Below are 20,368 nucleotides of genomic sequence, written 5' to 3'. Positions count from 1 at the left end.
AGCACAACTCTTTTTCTGGTTGCCCTCAATGGTCTTCTTTCCTCTCTTCCTTCTGGTGTATTCTCCGCTCTCTATGTCGATGATCTTACCCTTTGTTGTCAGGGTGATGATTCGCCTTTCCTTCAACGCCGGCTTCAACTTGCCATTGATGCCGTGTCGTCTTGGGCCACAGGTCATGGCTTCAAGTTCTCTACTTCTAAGACTTGTGCCATGACTTTTACGCGGAAACGGGTTGTTCTTCGTCCCTCTTTGTCACTTTATGGTCATCCCCTTGAATACAAAGATTCCGCGAAGCTTTTGGGGTTATTCCTTGACACTCGTTTGTCTTGGTCTCCCCATATCTCTTACCTCTGTGTTGAGTGCTCTAAGGCCCTTACCCTCCTTCGGGTCTTGTCCCATACTTCTTGGGGGGCAGATAGGCGCACTCTCCTTGCTTTACATTCCTCTCTCGTCCTGTCTAAGCTCGATTATGGTTGCCCTGCTTACTCGTCTGCTTCTCCTTCTACTCTTCGCCGTCTTGATGCTTTGCACCATACTGGGTTGCGTCTCAGTTCTGGTGCCTTTCGTTCGACTCCCATCCTTAGCTTGTATGTTGACACTGGCTTCCTGTCTCTCCAGGACCGCCGTGATCGCTACTGTCTTCGCTATCTTGCGCGGTCCTTGCAACATCCTTCCTCTCGCCTCTGTCGTGCTTTAACTTTTACCCCTCCTGCGGTTCCTGTTCCTCTTCACCACCCTCTTTCTGTCCGGTTATCTCGCCTACAGGATTCTCTTTCCGTTCGTATTTCTGATGTTTCTCCTCGTGTTGTTCCTTCTTTGCCCCCGTGGAGGGTCCCTCTTCCGCGGTTTTGTACATCCTTGACCCGTATCACTAAAGCTTTTACCCCTCCTACGGTTCTAAAACGCCTTTTCCTCGAGCACTTTTCTTCTCACTCCCGCTCCGTTTCTGTCTTCACCGATGGGTCTAAGTCAGCGGACGGTGTTGGCTACTCTGTTGTTTTTCCTGATCGCACTTATATGTGTCGCTTGCCTCCGGAGACTAGCATCTTTACAGCGGAACTTTATGCTATTCTCTATGCTCTTCGTCTCCTGCTTTCTCGTTGTCAGTCTTCCTTTGTGGTTGTTGTTGACTCTCGTAGTGCCCTCATGGCTCTCGGGTCCTTTAATCCGGTTCATCCAGTAGTTGTCGAGATCCAGCATTGGCTGTTTCTCGTTCACAGTAAATTTAAGTCGGTTGAGTTTTGTTGGATTCCCAGCCATATTGGTGTGTCTTTAAATGAGCGTGTGTGGGAACCGACCTGTGAGATTTATATTTATTTAATTTATATGAATTTATATTTACGTTAATTTATATACTTCGATAGCAATTTGTATAATGATAAGTGGACTGTATTTCTGCAATAATCTCTTAATCTCACAAATCGATCCTCTACACATTAGGGGGGGTTATTAAATTATATATATATGCAGCCAATCAAACTACAGTATTAACTACATACATTGAAAAGGTTCCTTATCTTATAGTACAGCAGGTTAGTCCACCAGGTATAACTAGGGTGTAGACACCAAATTATCCTCTTTGAGGTAGCTTCCTCACCCAGTAACTGGTGCACAAAGTCTTCCATCCTCGTCTTGACCTGTCAAAAGTGCGCTAGCTGTGAAGCCAGAATCCTATATATGACAAGCTATATCAGAGAAAACACTATACAGTACATGGAACATTGAAGACCTGGCTTAATTACCTTTAGTTTGAGGCTTCCACGTGATCTAACCGGGTCACCCTATATCCTGACATTAATGGCCATAAATGAATGATAAACGGGTTTCGGATAGACACTTAACTTGAATTTGTAGACAGCGTGTTGACAATGGTACACCTTTGGTTTCCATAACACTACGTCCAAGTAAATTTAACAGGAGCCGAATTTGCTCCCGTGTGAGCCTCTGGTCTAGTCTCAATATAAACAACAATGGCTGCCCCTTCCTCCTCCCTCTGACGCCTGGCTTACATTGTCCACATTTCAGAAAGTGATAGAAGGGTCACATTTACTCTACTTTAATATTGATAATTAAGTTAATTTATATAAGATGTTTTTATGATGGTAAAGTCCAAAGACTAATGTATTTAAGAATAATTCCCACCATAATAGGTGGTGAATTATAATAGTGTGTGGTGATGATATCCCGTTTTCTTTAGACGGTAATTCCCCTACAAGTTACGTTTTCTATGGGTAACTTGTTTATACAATACAACTATTATCTGTATGATTATTAAATGGTGTCGGATTTTCCGACATAATTCCCCAGGGGCTGCTCACGGGTCGAAGTCCTAATTAGAACAGACGAACACCGATACTCCTCCTTCGAATTATTAGATTAATTTGATGTTAGTAATTAGTAATCACACATTTATGTGTCTGTTCGTACAGGACGGATGTCCCGTACTAGAGTTGCAGGGGTTAGAAGTCTAATGCAATTTCATTTCCCTGTCAACTCTTGAAAGGCTAATATTCAAGCCTAATTACATATTATTTAACCCAGAAGACTGGATGTGATCAAGTACTACAGTCAAGTATGATTCAGGGACTGCAGTGAGATCAGTGACATTAGATATAACTTGAAGTTTCTTCATGTAACTGGTCACTGATATATAAACACTGAGGCCCAAGGAATACATCTTGATTAAATAATAAATGTATCAAATCAGTCATCAGATTTATTGGGGTTTAATTTAGTTAATTGATTCAGAAGATTGAATAGCTCATCATTAAAGTAAAGTATGGTTCTGAGACTGCAGTGGGTTCAGTGACATTGGTCGCAGTGACTTGTAGCTGTTTTAGGCTACTGTTCACTGATTTGCCACTGAAGCCTCATGAACTCATCTTAAGCTTCAAATGATGATACTAACATCAAGCTCTGTTGGTATAGTCAGCTGTAATCTCCTTAGTATAATGCTACTGGAGAAATATAATCAGCTGACAAATTTAGATTCTATTGGTATTGTTTATCTGCAGGCATAGGTCTCCTCAGGCTTGATACTGGGCCTGATAGTAATTTACCTCCTGCAGAGTTTAACATGGTTATACCCTGATATTTAGTAGGGCTACCGATGAATCGATGACAATAGTCTGTCCCTACATGGACAGCCATTTGGCATTTGATTTGCTCAAATTTACCTGCAGCTGCTTGATAATAGCTTTCCAGGTCAGCATAATCAACTTGAGATTGTTGTGACAAATCTTCACATTTCTTGATCTGTCTTGTTAAGTGGCCTTTAAGACCTGCAAGGGTTCTTTTCATTCTCCCTGCATTATCCATACTGGCTAGTTGGTGAAGCCTTGTGGGACTTGTACTTGGGCTGCTCATAATACTGAACAAACACTAATGATAGCCTAGGGTAAATTCTGCACTCACTAGGCAATAATCCTACCTCTACTAGAGGTTAGCACTTAAAATTAATACACATTATATATATACAATCATACACACTAATGATTTGAGTGATAAACCAGTGTCACTGGAAGTACCTTTAGGTTAGCTCTTCTATATCACCCTAGGATGGAATTGACACTAATTAATCACTCAAAGGTGTAATGATCATAAGTAAATTATTATATATACAACTCAACTCGAGTTGATAAAAATTACACCCAAAATAGGGTCTGCACCATTCATTAATGGTGTTAGGTTGTTCAATATAGTACAACTAGACTATGGTAATAATGGGACTAGGATGAACGATAATAGTTCAACTAGTCAATGGTTAATATCCTACCCTGTTGTGGGTTGGCAATTAGTAAATATTATACTGTGATCACTAGTGCAATATATATTAAATAATTCTCTATTTGGAGAAATAATATACACAATTATTGATAATAGCCTCTTAATTAGCCTCTATGAAACTTCTAATATTATCTAGAAGTATTAAATATTATTAGTGACCTCACGAAATAAAGTCCACAAAATTCGTGGATAATCTCTCGCGAAATGTAACACCACGAAATCCGTGAACAATCTCGCGAAGACACAGTCACTAATTTGGCTGGCTTCTATATTAGCGCTGTCATTTCACAGAATAACACGCCACCAAATCTGTGGGTGTGCATGAAACCGCTGACGAAGCTGAACTGGGCTGAGGGAGGCTCCTGAGCTCCCACGAGGCTTCGCCGCTGTCTAGACTGGCTTTGTTTAAATAACACTGCACTAGTATATTTAATGAATCCACTGGTTAACTGGTTCATCCGGTACTAAGATGACCAAATGTGGGTTCAAAGGATCAAATAATCCGTCATCCGGTTCGAAGATGACCAAATAATGTGGGAACCGACCTGTGAGATTTATATTTATTTAATTTATATGAATTTATATTTACGTTAATTTATATACTTCGATAGCAATTTGTATAATGATAAGTGGACTGTATTTCTGCAATAATCTCTTAATCTCACAAATCGATCCTCTACACATTAGGGGGGGTTATTAAATTATATATATATGCAGCCAATCAAACTACAGTATTAACTACATACATTGAAAAGGTTCCTTATCTTATAGTACAGCAGGTTAGTCCACCAGGTATAACTAGGGTGTAGACACCAAATTATCCTCTTTGAGGTAGCTTCCTCACCCAGTAACTGGTGCACAAAGTCTTCCATCCTCGTCTTGACCTGTCAAAAGTGCGCTAGCTGTGAAGCCAGAATCCTATATATGACAAGCTATATCAGAGAAAACACTATACAGTACATGGAACATTGAAGACCTGGCTTAATTACCTTTCGTTTGAGGCTTCCACGTGATCTAACCGGGTCACCCTATATCCTGACATTAATGGCCATAAATGAATGATAAACGGGTTTCGGATAGACACTTAACTTGAATTTGTAGACAGCGTGTTGACAATGGTACACCTTTGGTTTCCATAACACTACGTCCAAGTAAATTTAACAGGAGCCGAATTTGCTCCCGTGTGAGCCTCTGGTCTAGTCTCAATATAAACAACAATGGCTGCCCCTTCCTCCTCCCTCTGACGCCTGGCTTACATTGTCCACATTTCAGAAAGTGATAGAAGGGTCACATTTACTCTACTTTAATATTGATAATTAAGTTAATTTATATAAGATGTTTTTATGATGGTAAAGGCCAAAGACTAATGTATTTAAGAATAATTCCCACCATAATAGGTGGTGAATTATAATAGTGTGTGGTGATGATATCCCGTTTTCTTTAGACGGTAATTCCCCTACAAGTTACGTTTTCTATGGGTAACTTGTTTATACAATACAACTATTATCTGTATGATTATTAAATGGTGTCGGATTTTCCGACAGCGTGCGGATGCTGCTGCCAAGGAAGCTGTCCGCTCTTGTCCCATCTCTCGCAAGGGCATTCCGTATTCCGACTTTTACCCGGTTATCCATTCCTCAGTCCTTTCCCGTTGGCAGGCTTCTTGGTTGTCTGTTACTGGTAACAAGCTCCGTACTCTTAAATGTTGTGTTTCCTCGTGGCCGTCCTCCTTCCACCGTATCCGGCGGTGGGAAACAGCTCTGGCGAGGTTGCGTATTGGCCATACTCGCTTAACCCATGGTCACTTGACGGAGCGCCGCCCTGCTCCTTATTGTCCTAGTTGCATTGTCCCTCTTACGGTCGTGCATGTCCTTCTTGAATGTCCTGACTTCCAGGACGAGCGTGTGTCTTGCTTTCCGACCGCCCCTCGCGGTCACCTGTCCCTCGATAGAATTCTTGGTGACTCGGATACTTTTGATATCGTTCGCCTTATGCGTTTTTGTTCTCGTATTGGCATCCTTGGTGATATTTAGCGCCCTCTGATTATTTTGCGTACTTGATGGTGCTACATAGCCTTCCCGGTTTGGTGCCTTCTTTTGATAATTACTTACTTACTTACTATCCTCAAGATCAATAATTAAACAATTAAAATATGCAACCTTTCACACTGGCTCAGCAATTTACATTAAGGTATGAATTCCGTCTGAGCCTTCCATATTCAGACCAATTCAGGTGGCTAATAACAGTAATTAGCACCACGTTTACGTTATTCTAAAATTACGTTACTCCTCCCACGAGTCAATCAAGTGCCAGTACTTCCGGGCAGATAACGACGTTACGTTAATGGAACAATGTAGCCTTCGCATGAGTCGATCAAACAAGGATCGAGGTTAATTATTTGACTTCCTGAAACACGTCAATTACCCGGCCCACTGACAGTTAATTACGACAGACAATACTCTAATTCTTATCTGGCTGATGGCTAGGCTCCTCGAGACTACCGTAGCTGCTTGCAGGAAAGTAAATTAACCCAAACGTATTCTACGTTACTCAAATTGTCAAAGAACAAATTCTCTTAAAGCAATGGGCGTTCCCTTGGTTACGTTATATTAATTGCCTCGCAATCACCTCACTGAATACTGGACTGTGATGTCCTACCAGATAACCAGGAGAATATAGGTGTATCCAAGTACTCGTCTACAGCCGAGTTCCCCCACGACAATGACAAATCACAGTGATTTGCGTTACAATCCGGTTGCAATGACAATACTGCAGAACCTAGTAAAATAACATACAGGACATGAACCCTCCAGAACCCTGCCCCACAATGACTTACTGAACTGCAATCACATACGGTGATGCTCAACACTAGCAACAATCACCATCAAATAACAACCCCTTTGCAATAACACACACGGCAAGTACTCTAAATTTCCAAATATTAGAATACTGCACACACTTACTGTTGCAAATGACCCAAGTGCTCTCAATAATATATATGACCCAAGTGCTCTAAATATATATATATATATATATATACTGCTGACACATGTAGCCTACAGCTATCAAACGTTATTGGGAACACTAAAGAGATCTCGCACTCCTTGAATCACATGGGGGAGTGATTTATCGATCACGCATGTCGATAAACACTCGAGAGTTACCTTACTCGACAGAGCGGTGGCGGTCTCTCCAGCCAGCCTCGTCACTCCCCAAACTCTACCAAAATTACGTTAATACATATATATATATATATATATATATATATATATATATATATGTATATATATATATATATATATATATATATATATATATATATATATATATATATATATATAAATATAAATCACACTTGTCACGGCCCTGGGAACAATACAAGAAATTAAGACCACACTGTGGTACACTCCACAATAATCATTGCCAGGAATCACTGGCGTTACACATACCTGAGCGCTCAGTGTTGGAATTCTACACCTGCAAGACCACACATGGAAATGATATCACTCCGTCCCACGGACGATCAAAAATGATTACCACAATGAAATAATATAATTATTACATGGATATCCTCTCAGTCCTTGGCTAATCTATGTATACTCTGTTCCCGTGTGTACCCACACACACACACACACTGTACGTCTGTGTACACCAGACGTAAGCTCCTCTGGACTGACAAGATGACACAAAGGTGATTATCTCCTCGCCCACACTCCACTCCACCTGAACAGGTGCTGCGTGACAATGTGACGGAACACTTGACCTCGAATTCAAGCTTTTAGAGACTAACTGATCACCAGAAATACACACATAGGTACTTACTCATTCACACTGCCGGCTACACACCATTCTCATACATCAGGCACCCCGCTATAAGCGGCTGGCTTGCACAGGGTGGCGTAGGCAGCGGTAATACCTTACGTGGTATTTATTCGTGAAATTGGTGCACACTCGAACCCCTCCCACTCTCAACACGGCTGAGTTCGCACCCTCGACCCACCAGTGAAGTGTAGCGTTCGTACCCAGGTGACGCGCACAACGATAGCGTCTCACACAAACATGAGAAATCTGCCTTAACCCTGACACGAATTTTCCCGTTCCCATCGACTGCTACAGAGCACTAGCAAGTCTAATCATCACTGGTATGGGATCTACGAGTCTGTTACTGCTCGTATGCACATTCCCCACGATCCCAGATCACTGTACCTCTACCCACTGTACACAATGTCTTTCTCCCCTCCAAACGACGACTTCGGCCTGATTCTGTGACGACCGCTGTCGTTGGTGAAGCAGGAAGTGAAGCAGTTGAGTAGTCCAGCCACCACAACGCCCTATACTTCAATTTGGCCGAATTGAGTACAGGAAGCATCTTGACAAGGTGGCAGCTAGGTTCAGAATGATACTCACACCGACGACTCCCGCGTCCTTCTCGAAATAACCAATGAGAGGAAGGCATACAGCGGCCTACCCCTCTTATCCAATCAGCGACGGTGTAGCATAGCCCCTAGGGCAGCTCCAAGATGGCCGACCAACATGGCGGCTCAAGATGTATACTAAGATGGCGGCTGTTTCCATGACAACGACTCAAGTGGCCAGCGAGCGCGGGAGATCCACAGCTCACCCACGCCTGGGCCTAGCTGTTCCCGCGCAAAGTTGTCTCGCTCCATGCCATACATGGAGATGATGCTCTCAGCTCTAGCACTGTCCACAGACATGCCACCCCTGCCAGGGTAACATTTATGGACTGCTGATGACTGGGGCTCTCACATGAGCCCAAACACTAGATGTTTCGGTTGCTGGTTACCAAACTTAAGTCCGCCCACTTAACAAGTGCACTTAACACGTGTACTGGCTCCCACAGGCATAAGAGCACTATTGTAAGTGAGCTGGTGAACCATCTCCTCACATATATTATATATATATATATATATATATATATATATATGTATATATATATATATATATATATATATATATATATATATATATATATATATATATATATATATATATATATATATATATATAACTGAAAACTCACACCCCAGAAGTGACTCGAACCCATACTCCCACAACTGGTATGTACAGGGACGCCTTAATCCGCTTGACCATCACGACCGGACATAAGGAAGTGATAGCCGAGGCTATATGAACCACTTCCCCGCCGGCACTCGGATGGTAATCTTGGGCATAGCATTTTATCAAATCACCTCATTCTTTGGGGCACACGTGAGGAACACAAATGCAAACAAGCCTGAATGGTCCCCAGGACTATATACAACTGAAAACTCACACCCCAGAAGTGACTCGAACCCATACTCCCACAACTGGTATGTACAGGGACGCCTTAATCCGCTTGACCATCACGACCGGACATAAGGAAGTGATAGCCGAGGCTATATGAACCACTTCCCCGCCGGCACTCGGATGGTAATCTTGGGCATAGCATTTTATCAAATCACCTCATTCTTTGGGGCACACGTGAGGAACACAAATGCAAACAAGCCTGAATGGTCCCCAGGACTATATACAACTGAAAACTCACACCCCAGAAGTGACTCGAACCCATACTCCCACAACTGGTATGTACAGGGACGCCTTAATCCGCTTGACCATCACGACCGGACATAAGGAAGTGATAGCCGAGGCTATATGAACCACTTCCCCGCCGGCACTCGGATGGTAATCTTGGGCATAGCATTTTATCAAATCACCTCATTCTTTGGGGCACACGTGAGGAACACAAATGCAAACAAGCCTGAATGGTCCCCAGGACTATATACAACTGAAAACTCACACCCCAGAAGTGACTCGAACCCATACTCCCACAACTGGTATGTACAGGGACGCCTTAATCCGCTTGACCATCACGACCGGACATAAGGAAGTGATAGCCGAGGCTATATGAACCACTTCCCCGCCGGCACTCGGATGGTAATCTTGGGCATAGCATTTTATCAAATCACCTCATTCTTTGGGGCACACGTGAGGAACACAAATGCAAACAAGCCTGAATGGTCCCCAGGACTATATACAACTGAAAACTCACACCCCAGAAGTGACTCGAACCCATACTCCCACAACTGGTATGTACAGGGACGCCTTAATCCGCTTGACCATCACGACCGGACATAAGGAAGTGATAGCCGAGGCTATATGAACCACTTCCCCGCCGGCACTCGGATGGTAATCTTGGGCATAGCATTTTATCAAATCACCTCATTCTTTGGGGCACACGTGAGGAACACAAATGCAAACAAGCCTGAATGGTCCCCAGGACTATATACAACTGAAAACTCACACCCCAGAAGTGACTCGAACCCATACTCCCACAACTGGTATGTACAGGGACGCCTTAATCCGCTTGACCATCACGACCGGACATAAGGAAGTGATAGCCGAGGCTATATGAACCACTTCCCCGCCGGCACTCGGATGGTAATCTTGGGCATAGCATTTTATCAAATCACCTCATTCTTTGGGGCACACGTGAGGAACACAAATGCAAACAAGCCTGAATGGTCCCCAGGACTATATACAACTGAAAACTCACACCCCAGAAGTGACTCGAACCCATACTCCCACAACTGGTATGTACAGGGACGCCTTAATCCGCTTGACCATCACGACCGGACATAAGGAAGTGATAGCCGAGGCTATATGAACCACTTCCCCGCCGGCACTCGGATGGTAATCTTGGGCATAGCATTTTATCAAATCACCTCATTCTTTGGGGCACACGTGAGGAACACAAATGCAAACAAGCCTGAATGGTCCCCAGGACTATATACAACTGAAAACTCACACCCCAGAAGTGACTCGAACCCATACTCCCACAACTGGTATGTACAGGGACGCCTTAATCCGCTTGACCATCACGACCGGACATAAGGAAGTGATAGCCGAGGCTATATGAACCACTTCCCCGCCGGCACTCGAGGTGATTTGAATGAGGTGATTTGATAAAATGCTATGCCCAAGATTACCATCCGAGTGCCGGCGGGGAAGTGGTTCATATAGCCTCGGCTATCACTTCCTTATGTCCGGTCGTGATGGTCAAGCGGATTAAGGCGTCCCTGTACATACCAGTTGTGGGAGTATGGGTTCGAGTCACTTCTGGGGTGTGAGTTTTCAGTTGTATATAGTCCTGGGGACCATTCAGGCTTGTTTGCATTTGTGTTCCTCACGTGTGCCCCAAAGAATGAGGTGATTTGATAAAATGCTATGCCCAAGATTACCATCCGAGTGCCGGCGGGGAAGTGGTTCATATAGCCTCGGCTATCACTTCCTTATGTCCGGTCGTGATGGTCAAGCGGATTAAGGCGTCCCTGTACATACCAGTTGTGGGAGTATGGGTTCGAGTCACTTCTGGGGTGTGAGTTTTCAGTTGTATATAGTCCTGGGGACCATTCAGGCTTGTTTGCATTTGTGTTCCTCACGTGTGCCCCAAAGAATGAGGTGATTTGATAAAATGCTATGCCCAAGATTACCATCCGAGTGCCGGCGGGGAAGTGGTTCATATAGCCTCGGCTATCACTTCCTTATGTCCGGTCGTGATGGTCAAGCGGATTAAGGCGTCCCTGTACATACCAGTTGTGGGAGTATGGGTTCGAGTCACTTCTGGGGTGTGAGTTTTCAGTTGTATATAGTCCTGGGGACCATTCAGGCTTGTTTGCATTTGTGTTCCTCACGTGTGCCCCAAAGAATGAGGTGATTTGATAAAATGCTATGCCCAAGATTACCATCCGAGTGCCGGCGGGGAAGTGGTTCATATAGCCTCGGCTATCACTTCCTTATGTCCGGTCGTGATGGTCAAGCGGATTAAGGCGTCCCTGTACATACCAGTTGTGGGAGTATGGGTTCGAGTCACTTCTGGGGTGTGAGTTTTCAGTTGTATATAGTCCTGGGGACCATTCAGGCTTGTTTGCATATATATATATATTAGTATATTTTGGTAGCAGTCTTTCCTGTAGACATATATTATTAAATATGACCGAAAAAGTAAGATTAATAATTCTAACACAAATTTTCTCGATCTTTCGTACATTCCTTTTCACTGTTGGTGGTAATTCAAAAAACAATTCTCCAAAATTCATTTTTATTTCTAGTTTGACGCGACACTTGAGCGCGTTTCGTAAAACTTTTTACATTTTCAAAGACTTTAGTTTACACATACACAACTGAATAGAACTTACACATCTCCGATTTGTTTATATCTACATTTGAGTGAGGTGGTATTAATAGGGTATTAAATTCATCAACACAAGACAGAACACGAAACAATGGGTATTGAATGGAAGTGATTGTAGAAAGCTTATTGGTCCATATTTCTTGATGCTTCTATATTGGAGCGGAGTCTTGAGGTGGGTAGAATATAGTTGTGCATTAATTGGCTGTTGATTGCTGGTGTTGACTTCTTAATGTGTAGTGCCTTGCAAACGTCAAGCCGTCTGCTATCGCTGTATTTATCGATGATTTCTGTGTTGTTTACTAGGATTTCTCTGGCGATGGTTTGGTTGTGGGAAGAGATTATATGTTCCTTAATGGAGCCCAGTTGCTTATGCATCGTTAAACGCCTAGAAAGAGATGTTGTTGTCTTGCCTATATACTGTTTTTTTTGGAGCTTACAGTCCCCAAGAGGGCATTTGAAGGCATAGACGACGTTGGTCTCTTTTAAGGCGTTTTGCTTTGTGTCTGGAGAGTTTCTAATAATGCAACTTTACCCACTGCTCAATTACACATAACAAACAAAAAGGTCCAAGCTCACCACTCATGATGAAATTAAGGATCTCAAAAGACGTTTGTCATAAAAGAAAGCGGCTGATGCCTTAAAACTCAAACCAAAATGTTAAATAAAATTTAATATCTCAGGGTTCCTGACCAACATGGGACTCCGAGACTACATAGTAGTATGACTACTCGTATGCCTTGGCAGCTATGCCCGACCAGTACAGACTATATTGGTAGACAAAATCCCATCTGACCAATATGTTCATGGTCTAGGGAACACAGCCAAACTCAGTCAAAGTAAAGGAATCAAGTTGGCTGACAAAATAATGTCTGACCACCTCACCAATATTGGTATACTTGTAGGGGCTGACTATTATTATAAGTACATCACTGGAAGTACTAAACAGCAGGGAATGAAACTCCTACTGTCCGCAGGAGGCAAACTGCTCACTGGCCCAGTATTGAGTAAAAGACAGTCGCCACTTGTGGACAGCAAATAAGTCAACCCAGTGATGGTTGCGTGACTAGACATAGAGCAGTCACCACTTAAATTTGGAGACATGTCCGATGATGAGCTCGATCCCCTCTATACAAATTATGGGATTTAGCCACCTTAGGCATTGTCTCTGAACAACTTAGTCCAGACAATACATGGATGTACTAACAGTACCTAGACTCGGTCATTTACAAAGAAAATCAATACTGGGTCAGGCTTCCATTGAAGTTGAACTATCCTACGCTTCCAGTCAATCACTTCATGGCACTAAACGAAATGAAATCCCAGATGTTGCACTTAAATAGACAACCTGAGAACTTAAACTTGTACTATGAAATAATTCAGCAACAACTCGATAAAAAATTCATCGAAGATGTGACCATTGATTACCCTATGGAGAAACACTGTACACTGTACTAGATCATGTCATGCTAAAAGATTCGATTATCACACCTATAAGGATGATGTTTGATGTAGTGCTAAACTAAACCATACAGTGTCTCGTTGAATGCCTTCAAACCGGTCCTACTGTAACACAGAGGCTATACGATGTGCTTTTACAGTTTACCACAGAGACTTATGCATGTACGGCTGTCATCAGCAAGACGTTCCTTAGGGTAGGTATCCAAGAAGAAGACTGTAATTACACCAAGTTTCTCTGAATCAAGGATCCAGTGATCCAAATAGTGAAATATTCATATTCAGGCTTGCATCAGTTTTGTTTGGTGCTACTTCTTCACCGTTTCTGCTACAACAACCTTAGACACGCATTTGAAGAAGTCTAATAGTCCAAATAAAACTGAAATCAGCAATAACCTGTTTGTAGATAATTTCCAGGGAACTACCAGCAGTGAAGAAAAACTGCTAAACATATATCAAGAGGCTAATCAAGAGTTGTTGGGAGCAAATATGCCTCTCCAGTCGTGGGCCTCCAATAATCCTAAATTAAATCCACTAAATGAAGCTGAATTTCTTAGCTACAAGGTGCCTCATAAATTACAGGTACTAGGAGCTGAGTGGAATACAACTTTCGATGTGTTGATTTTTTAAATCGGTGGAACCAGATACAGTCAACTTAACTATGAGGAAACTAATATGACAAATCAGTAAACCATTTCACCCTTTGGGACTAGCAAGCCCCATATTAATAAAGGGTAAACTACTTATGCAGGAATACTAGCAGAAGAAAATAGGTTGGGATGATCCACTACCAAATGCCTTACAAGAAAAATGACAACAGTTAACAACTGATCTAAGTATCCTAAACAACCTTAAGTTCCATAGATTTAAGAAAGCATAATTCAGCTCTCGGATTATATGCCTGAAGAATTTAAAGAGATGTAAATAAGCTTGATATTTTGTAATTATTGAGACTCAAAATCGTTTTTCTCCACAGAGCATTAGAAATTAATTATGATAGTTCTTATTTGAATAAATTTTGTGTTTTCAAAGTTTCTACAACAGAAAATAAAATTCCTTAGTGCAAATTTTATTGAATACAATTTAAGTTAACTATGTAGGAAATTTTCCATCAGTATATATAAGATGCTCCACATAGTTACAAAAAAGTATTAAATAAACAGGACGACGGGTTTTAAGATTGACAAAGTGTGAGGAGACTGAACCCTTCAGAGGATTGTCCACTTCACACACACACTAATGCACCCACAAAGTGTGAGGATAGTGGAGCCCTCAGACGACTGTCCACACCACACACACACACTACTGCATCCACCAAGTGTGAGGACAGTGGAGCTCTCAGAGAACCGTCCACAACACATACACACACACACACTATTGCTTCCACCAAGTGTGAAGACAGTAGACCCCTCAGAGGACTGTCCACACCACACCACACACACACACACACACACACACACACACACACACACACACACACACACACACACACACACTACTGTCTCCCCCAAGTGTGAGGACAGTGAGTAGTGGGATGTAAGGTTAAGCAGCGCCTCTTTATTTTGGGGAAAGGCACTGCTGATGTGGGAACCGACCTGTGAGATTTATATATATTTAATTTATATGAATATATATAGAATTTATATTTACGTTAATTTATATATTTCGATAGCAATTGGTATGATGTTAAGTGGACTGTATTTCTGCAATAATCTCACAAATCGATCCATACACATTAGGGGGGGATTTATATTGAATATATATATATATATATATATATATATATATATATATATATATATATATATATATATATATATATATATATATATATATATATATATATATATATATATATATATATATATATATATATATATATGCAGCCAATCAAACTACAGTATTAAACTACATACATTAGTATACATTGAGGAGGTTCCTTATCTTATTGTACAACAGGCTTAGTCCACCAGGTATAACTAGGATGTAGACACCAAATTATCCTCGTGTGAGGCAGCTTCCATCACCCAGTAACTGATATACCAAGCTTGCTTCCTCTTCTTGTACCTATCAAAGGGCGCTAGCTGTAAAGCCAGAATCCTGGCTTTACAGAGAATCCTTTTACATAATATACAGAGAAAACACTGTATATTATATATGATAAGGACCAAGGCTTAATTACCTTTAGTATGAGGCGAGTTCGCATTCTAACCGGTTCGCCCAATATCTACCTAATATTAATGGCCAAAAATGATTAGATAAACGGGTTTCGGTAGAACACTTTCCTTGATTATGTTGACAGCGTGTTGATGATGGAAGACCACTACTCTGATCTCCTTCACACTTCGTCCAAGAGAAATGATAGGAGCCGAATTTGCTCCCTGCACCTCCGGTCTTAACAACAATGGCTGACCACTCCTTCCTCACTCACTGACGCCTCCCTCACTTTGTAGAGATGTCAGTAACTGATAGAAGGGTCACATTTACTTTATTTTGATACTATAATTAAGTTAATTCAAATGAGATGTTTTTATGATGGTAAAAGTCCAAAGACTAATGTATTTAAGAATAATTCCCAACAAAATAGGTGGTGAATTTATAATAGTATGTGGCAATGATATCCCATTTTCTATTGACGAAAAAATCCACTACAAGCTACATTTTCTATGGGTTAACTTGTGTATACAATCGCAGCAATATTATCTGCAATTGCAGGTAATATTATTAAATGGTGTCGGATTTTCCGACAGCTGAGCCATCACTCTGAGAAAGATCTGGGGGTGTGACTTGGAAAGACGCCGCTAAGTCGTCACCCTTTTAAGACCAATTTTTTTCAGAGTTTCACTTTTTTGTAAGTCGTCACCCTTTCAAGGCCGAATTTTTGTCAGAGTTCCACTTATCGCTAAAGCATCACCCTTTTAAGACCAAATTTTAAATTTTTTCAGAGTTCCAATTTGTCTCTATGTTGCCACCTGTTTTCAGGTTAATTTTTTTTCAGAGCTCAATATATGCAGTTTATGACTGAATTTTTTGGGGAAACTGGAAAGAGTCCAGTTTTACTTACATCTGCAGTCTTAAAGAGATCTTATGGAGACAAATAACTCTACAGACTTAAGAAGATACTTTTAAAAAGATCATCAGAATTTAGTTCTCGGACCCATCTCTAAACGTTTATATGTGTGTAGTTTCGCTACTAATAGTGCAAATTTTGCCCAATTTAAATCAATCATATTTCTGACGTATTACCCACTGCACTGTGCAATGCGCTCTGAGGTGCACAATCGGTGGTGCGTAAGGCACTTCAGGGCGCTCAATGGTATAGGGTAGCTTCAAAACTCCTGCGACTACATGGAAGTTCACATAAGCTTCCTCAGGGCTCTCGTAGACAGACGCCAAAAAAATAAAAAATCTTAGGCAACATTTCTGGGTGTGAGAGCTTCAGGTTCGGAACCCCAGGATACTAAGGTGTATGTAGTACGCATCTTCGCCGTGCTCGGTCCCCAAAATGGCAGGTCCTCCTGATGGTGATGAAGGCTGACCCTGCACCGTCGTTTTCCCTCACTCACACCTGCACTATAGACAAACTCTCGTACTCTCGTTCAGTGACCCTTTCTATCCTCCAGTGGACTTGACCTTGTCACAGCAGCTCACATTTCGTGTCGGGGCTCACCTGCAGGGCTTAACACCGCTCTTCTCCGCCAAATATTATCAGCAAAGAGCTCTTGGCGCACTCACACCAACTGAGCTCTGCCTTCTTATGCTCCCCTGGACTCCAGTAGTCTTCTTCAACGTCCTTAGTATGTTTGTTGCTGCTTAAATCCACTGGTCGAGGCTCTCTGACCTCCAATCTGGAGAGCTCACTGACACATGTCTGCGCTCTATGCCAGCCTGTGAAACTCTATCTCCCTCCGCGGGCGTCCACTACCCAGTGACGTCACACCTGGGTGGTGGTACTCCCATTGGTCAACCCAGTCACGTCACCCGTCCTTGCCAATCTCCATGAGGCTGACACCTGAGCCCGTTGGCGGGAACTTTGCTGTCCCGTCGCCATATTGCAATCCTTTAGTGCGTAAGGTATTTGTAAGGTGAAAACTAAAATGATAAATTTAACTTCACATTATAACTTCCCTGCACCTCAAAGAATGTACGGGATGTAGAGATATGACTCGTACTGCCGGATAAGGGAAGATATAGGATGGGGCACCGTAAAATACCCCTCCCTTTAAAATAAGTCATCGAATGAAAAGCACTGGAGAGGAAAACCGGTGTTCTTGCTCTCTCTATCTCTGACATGTCTCTCCTCCAGTTAGTGACGTGGCTCGTTCCACCACGTCAGTCACATCATTCTTCCACCTTGTATAGTACTGGGTGAGGTGGGTGTTCCCAGTACACCTATAAGGGGACCTCCTCCCATGTCCCAGAGTATGTTCCAGCGACTTGTTACCCCCTTTATGATTAAGTGTATGTAGGACCTACACTATGTCATGCACTCTAAGGTACTCTTGCACCTCCACTGCATCCTACAGGTACTCCATGCTTGCTCTCATGCCCTTCTTTTCGCCCAACTTCTCTGTTCTCAGTTTCTCATCTCCGGTAAGTGCTTTGCCTCCTCACAGCAACACCAGTTACCTGTCCTTCCAGTAATTTCCTCTCTTCCACACTAGACTTTAGATTTGACCCAGCGAACCTCCAGCTAGGCTGGTGCCTATCCTCGGCATACCTCTTCTCGGCATTCTTCCTATTACCATTTCAATACCATTCATTCCGCTGCTCTCGACGAACATCTTCATTCCTCCACAAAAGTTTCTTCCCTGTAAACATCTTCCTAGGTTCGTGGTCGGGCCCAACCACCTCACTGTAGCTCACATCCCCACAGTGATTCTTCTTACCCCTACCACAATTTACCTGTCTGGCGTAGAGTACAATACGTCGTCTTCCTACCTGCCCCTCACAACTGCTCGCTCACCCACTGAGCTTACCTGGTTCACACTTTCAAGTGGAGGGAATGCGGCCTGCAGCACTTTCATCGTCCCAGGCGCTTGTAAAGCTGCTCCTTGTCATCCTCCACATGCATCATTAGGCTTAGTCGAAGGTCCTTGATGGGGTTCTCCACGATCTCCTACGACCTCTTTGCACTCTCGCCCTCGTCGTCTTTCCTGGCGACGTCATCACTAGTGCGGTCGGCTCCCTCGCTACTGTCTGCATCGTCTGCCACCTCACTTGGCATGGTTACACTACTGCCTGACACACAGGCACTCCTGGCCCAATCGGGTTGTATGTTACCTCCACCTAGGTCGTTACCCAGCACCATCTGTATATGCTTTAGGGGTAACGTAGGGACTACAGATACGATCGCCTTCTCGATTCCGTAGTCGGCAATCAGCTGCACCTTGTGAAGCAGTAACCTCCGTCACCTCCCCCCCCCCCTCCTACAGTGCATAGTCTCACTACTCCCGCAGGTGACTCATCAAAAATCTTTGGAAGAATATCTCTGGCTTCCATACTCACGTCAGCAGCCGTGTCGCGAAGTACAGAAATTTTCATGGTCTGATTCCCAAAACTTCACAGTTAACCCAAAAACGAAGGGATGCACACCAGTTTCGTCTCCCAACTATTCACATTGGGACCATTATAGTAAGATGTATGGGTAACCACTCTCTCTTCTTCCAACATCAATCCTACAGACTTCTGGTGCTCGTTACACTCCCACGATGATTGTAACAGCGTCCCACCCTAGGAAAACCTCCCCCAGTTACCTGGACAATACCTCCCAGGGTCGCCGAGCTCTGTGTCCCTGCAGAACTCCCAGACATGTACTACCTGGTCGAGCTGCTTGCACCGTAGCTTCTACCTAAGCTGCCACTCGGAGACTTCCTCCCAGGATCTCACATGCTTATCTGAGCTTGGGTTATGTCACTTGAGTGGCACGACACATCACGTCCAGACCCACTCTTTACTTCTCCATGGCTGCAAAAGCGGTCGTCCTCCTGTTGGGTTGGTCGCCTAGCTCGACTCTCCCTCAGAGAGCTGAATGCCTCCTCTAACGGCGTCCGCCTGATCACCTGCTACCCTCAAGTCTTTTATGCCCGGTTCCTTTACTCTAACTCTCGGTTCCGGATGGAGTATTGACAAGCTTCTCCATCACTATTGGTTGCTTGATTTCCTCGGCTGTCTCTGCCTCTTCAGCCTTCAACCTCTTCAAGAACATATGCTCCCGCACCCTTGCTGTCTCTTTGCAAGTCCCCCCTGGTGCTCTAATGCACACTCTCTGAACCTCTTCTGGTACAACTCAGTAGTCACCCGAAAAGAACACAGCACTGCATTCTTCACTGCCTTATAATTTGAACACTCCTCAAGGTCCAGCCTGCTATATGCATCCCGTGCTTCACTAGTCAGCCTACTCTTGACCAGTGCTGCCCAATCCTCCTCCGGCTATCCTTCCAGGGTCGCGACCCTCTAAAAATGGTCGAAGAAACTCTCAGACTCATTAGGTACCAATGCTGGCAAGTCACGCTCCTTCAGTCGGTGGTCGTCCTACTGCATAGGTAGTGGGGTCATCCCATGCTCGACATGCTTCAGTTCAACCTCCTAGTTAGCCTCTATCTCTTCCTGTTGCAGCTGTGCCTCTCGTCCCTCCCACTGCAGCTGCGCCTCTCGTTCTTCCCGTCACAGCTGGGCCCCTCATTCCTCCCTTTGCATCTGGTCATCTATCAGGAGGATCTGGTTGGGGATTTAAATCTTAAGGGGAGCTCTGGTTGTTGCACCAGACTATTACTTGGGTAAAGGCGAAATGAGTTCCCCAACCACTCCATGATAGAACAACTGCCGAACTCGGCAGCCACACTCCTGCTACCGTCGGTCGACCAGCAATGGACACTATAGTGCTTGCAATTTACCTAGGAGATCACCCTGTCCGCATCTTGATCTTGGAGAGGG

At 43.3% G+C, this 20,368-nt stretch overlaps 1 protein-coding gene across 1 annotated transcript in view; it reads left to right on the top strand.

Annotated features, from left to right (window-relative positions):
* Nucleotides 1-20,368, top strand: part of LOC138351715 (ryncolin-4-like) — a 413,646-nt gene that overhangs the window by 135,654 nt on the left and 257,624 nt on the right. The gene's annotated exons all lie outside the window — the stretch shown is intronic.

Source organism: Procambarus clarkii, chromosome 50, assembly GCF_040958095.1.
Source record: "Procambarus clarkii isolate CNS0578487 chromosome 50, FALCON_Pclarkii_2.0, whole genome shotgun sequence".
Lineage (NCBI taxonomy): Eukaryota > Metazoa > Arthropoda > Malacostraca > Decapoda > Cambaridae > Procambarus > Procambarus clarkii.
This window is presented reverse-complemented; position numbering and strand designations above follow the sequence as displayed.